Below are 4,373 nucleotides of genomic sequence, written 5' to 3'. Positions count from 1 at the left end.
ATAGTAACTGATTTCTTAGTTATTTAATATATAATTATTATTTTATTATTTCATAATATGCAGAAAAACATAAAATATGTAATAAATATAAAATATTTATTCTGCACAAGGCGCAGATCTTAGCCTAAGTATGTAACTCTTTAATAATTTTAAATCTTAAACGTTTTCTAAATCTCAGACCAAAGCAAAATTACGAAATGAGAATAAACTCAAAAATCAATATTTATATCGAGTAATAACCAAAATGAAAAAAATGACACAAAAATGAGAAAAATATTGAAGATAGATAGGATTGGCACGTGAACGTAAACTTCTCATAACCATAATTAACTTTTAAATTGCTAAATCATGATATAAAACCGAGCTGACATAGATTCGTTGTAACCAAATAGTAGGCCTGAGATTCTCCGGCCTAAACGTTAGGTTCTTATGCGATAAGTGATTTCTTGACCTAAAGTATTTTTAAAAATGAGATCAGCTCATAACTAAGCAAACTATATAATTAACAAAACATTTTAAAAAAAAATTATTTAAGGGCCAAAAATATTAATTCGATCATGAATATAAATTTTATTTTTTCATACAATATTTCGTAAATAATTTTCATATAAATTCATTATGCACAAAAAACAGGTCATCCTAGTAACCTTATATTTTATAATATTTATAATTGAATCTGATGTATCGTTTAGTTACGTCTCAATTTTGTTGAGGTAGTAACATTAGAATTGATTTAAAATATGTTAGTCGAACTTAATTCTCTAGGAAACATTATAGACATACAACATACAAGAGAGAGTTACATTGAGGGACACTTTCTCAGTTTTTTTATCGCTAAAAGACACATTACAAACTTAGCACACTTTTAACTGCCAACTGTTTATTTTCGGACAAAAGCAACTCTGATATTGTCTAGAGAGGAGTGTATTGGTTTTAAAGAAACAACCAAAACACTTTCTCTCTCTTTGTAACTAAATTTTTTTTTAGTTACAATAATTGACAAAGGGGTGAATTTAAAAAATAGGTATATGGGATGAAGAGAATCGTTTTTGGTCGTTTGATCTGATCTAAAGAAAAAAGTCTAACGGCTGCGGAAAGTCTATGAAAGTTTTTGGTGGATAGTGCAATTAATAAGGATATGACTGTGGTAAAAGTAGCAGAAGACAAAGGTTTCCATCTTTTTTCCTAGAAAAGCTTGAAATTGTGTTGAGAGATACGATGAAAGAGAAGTTGAGCAGAGTTGGCAAAAACTCCGTCGAGCGTTTTGTGATTCCGTTTGAAATCTTCTTTGCGAAGGTAGAAACGTATGTTGGCACATTTTAATTTAATAAAATATGGTTTGATCTATTTCATTATTCTTGTGTGATTGTTGGAAGTAATGATTTGGTTATTTGTGGTTCCGATGGGAAACTGGGAGTTCGTGGTGGACAAGAAGAATATCGGATTGTCTCAAAGTGTGTTGTGGATGAGACTCTCGTCGTTTGTGTGATTGTTGTGGTGGTCGGGTGTGTGGTGTGGATGGGACTCTCGTGGTTAGCGGGAATGTTGTTGTGGTTGTGAGTATTGCGGTCAAGGCTCTAGTGTTCAGTGGGTTATATGAATGCTGATGTTTGGGTTTTCAATGATTTGACTATTGCAGACATTTGGAGGACCATTTCTGCTAGTTGTTCGTTGGAGGAGATTCAAATAGATTCAGGGATCATGGTCTTCTGTTTACCGAACACATGAGCATCTAACTTCTTCCACAGGATCGACTTATCTTTACTCTTTTTCTGCTACACTAAAACCTTCCGTTGTTTTACATGAAAAAAAACACACACATGAAGTTTGCAAGCTTCGTTAGAATAAAAAAGTATATGAACAAAATCTAATTGTATAATATGGAGTTATGGGTTTGAAGTTTTGTTAATTTAGTTTAGCGGCTTTAACCCCTTCTAGTAGAGAATTTATAACAATTAGAAACCAATCAAACAAACAAATTACATACATATACCACTTGTATAACTAAATAAAAATCTGTAGATGTGGTTATGGTGGATACATAATTGGTGGAAGTGCAATAAACTTGCGGTGAATTTGAGTTTTTGTTGCTACTCTCTTCGTGGAAAAGGATCTTGGCAAATATAAGATATCGTGTACAAAATACAATGGACAACATCACATGGACATATACCATTTGTTTCAGAAAGCATATTACCATAGGTAACACAAAAGAATCAAGATCAACACATGAACCAAACTCCAACAAAAGTGATCGGTTCCTTCTTCATTTTTATCGGCAAATTCAAATCTCAACCCGAGCTTCTTCATCTTCTTTGTTTTATCCTCCTTATCTCCTAAAATTCTTCTTCTTCTTCGGTCTTCTGTTTACCGAACACATGAGCATCTAACTTCTTCCACAGGATCGACTTATCTTTACTCTTTTTTTGCTACACTAAAACCTTCCGTTGTTTTACATGAAAAAACACAACGTCGTCCCTTCCGTTGTAAATGGGAGTGAGTTGTGGACAAAAGAAAGATGCGTAGATCAGAGATGTATGGATGGAAGATGCGTGGACAGGAGAAATCACCGCCACCAACCACCACTATTATATCCACACTCACGTCGTCCACCATCACCTCCATAACCTCCATCGCTTTCACTGTGGTATCCACCGCTTCCTCCACCGTATCCAGCACCGTCGTATCCTCCACCATCTCCTCCACTCAAGTAGCCACCTCCACCAACCACCACCATTGTATCCACACTCACGTCTTCCACCATCGCCTCCATAAACACCACCGGACTCCATTGCGGTATCCACCGCTTTCTCCACCACGGCCTCCATCGCCACCGCATCGTTTCCACGGGACCAAGCCTCGTTCGTAGTAGTTACTTTTGAGGTTTGGAAGAACTTTCCATGTCGCCGATATGTTTGTGGAACAACGACTGCTAGGAAACAAACTGTTGGCGGTTGAGAGAGATGGAGTTCGAGTGAAAACCGGCGAATCTTGAAGATTTAAAGAGTATCTAGAGGTTTACAGTTCAGGTTTTTGAGACTTTAGCTATAATCTGAGAGAATGACGACGGAAAAAGATCAAGAGTACAACGAAGGCGGAAAGAGACAAGAGTTTGTTTGTCGATTTAGGGATTTTGTGAGTTAGATAAAAGAAAAGTGATATTGAGATTTGGCATGAATAGAAGAAAATGAAAAAAAAAATTATATTTTAATGTTTTTAGTTAGAGGTGGTAACAAAATGTATCAACCGTGTAGTTAGGAGTATATGTGTAAACTTGCTGGAAGAAAATATGTCATCTAGGAAACTGTTCTTTAGTGTAATATGTAAGTCATATTGTGTCTCTGAGGGTAATATTCTCAACATGAGAACAATAAGGACTTTGTTATATGATAACATAGACAGTCCAACTTAATTTCTCTAGGAAACATTATAGTACGTCATACAACATACAATAAGGACTTTGTTATATGATAACATAGACACTCATCATTTCGATGGGCTGTTATAATGGATTGCCGTGAAACATTATATGCAAGCCATTTTTTTTTTTTTTGTAACTATAAAGGGTTAAATCCGGGTCTATTAAAGACACAGACCTAATCCCCGGATGGGAGGTGCAGCCCACGGATAGACCCTCTCCCGGGTATTCAAATGGGCCGAAATGCAATAGCCCATATCCGTGTAGGTGACCAGGAAAATGTGACTTAGTTACGCATGGTAGATGGATCGAACTTGAAATGTGGTGACATCCCAAGCCCTTCCCCTTACCGCTTGACCACAAGCTCCAGGTGACCATTTTTTGTGTTTCATACATGGATCAAACGTATAAAACATTATACGCAAACCGTTTTCTAGATGTTCATATGTGAATATTTTTAAACTAGAAGGAAAATTTTCTTTTTAAGATTCAAACTGAACTTTGCGGAAAAAATATTACATTATGTTACGTTTGGCATTACTACGTACATCCTCCAAAATACCATGCTAGTAGGTTAAGATCCGCGCATTGCGCGGAATCAACATTATATATATAAATTATTTTTTGTATTAAATATTTTTACGTATTATAAAATAATAAATATATATTAAATAATTAAAAGTCAGTAACTATTAAAAATATAATTAAATTGGTGCGAACATATAAATCAATTGTATTAATCCAAAAAAAATTTATTTGATAGGATATGTTATTAAATTTAAATGATACTAACATAGATAATATATTTTAGTATATTTTTAATATTAATGTCTATTAAATGATGATTTCTACTCATATAGTTTTTTGATCATTTGTATCTTTTATAGAAAAAAATTTAAATTACTGATAACAAAATTTTCATTGTGAGATTAATAGTTTTAGTAATTTATAATTT

The sequence above is a fragment of the Brassica oleracea genome, chromosome C7, assembly GCF_000695525.1.
Source record: "Brassica oleracea var. oleracea cultivar TO1000 chromosome C7, BOL, whole genome shotgun sequence".
NCBI classification, from domain to species: Eukaryota; Viridiplantae; Streptophyta; class Magnoliopsida; order Brassicales; family Brassicaceae; genus Brassica; species Brassica oleracea.
The sequence above is the reverse complement of the archived record's forward strand: the minus strand, read 5'-3'. Positions refer to the sequence as shown.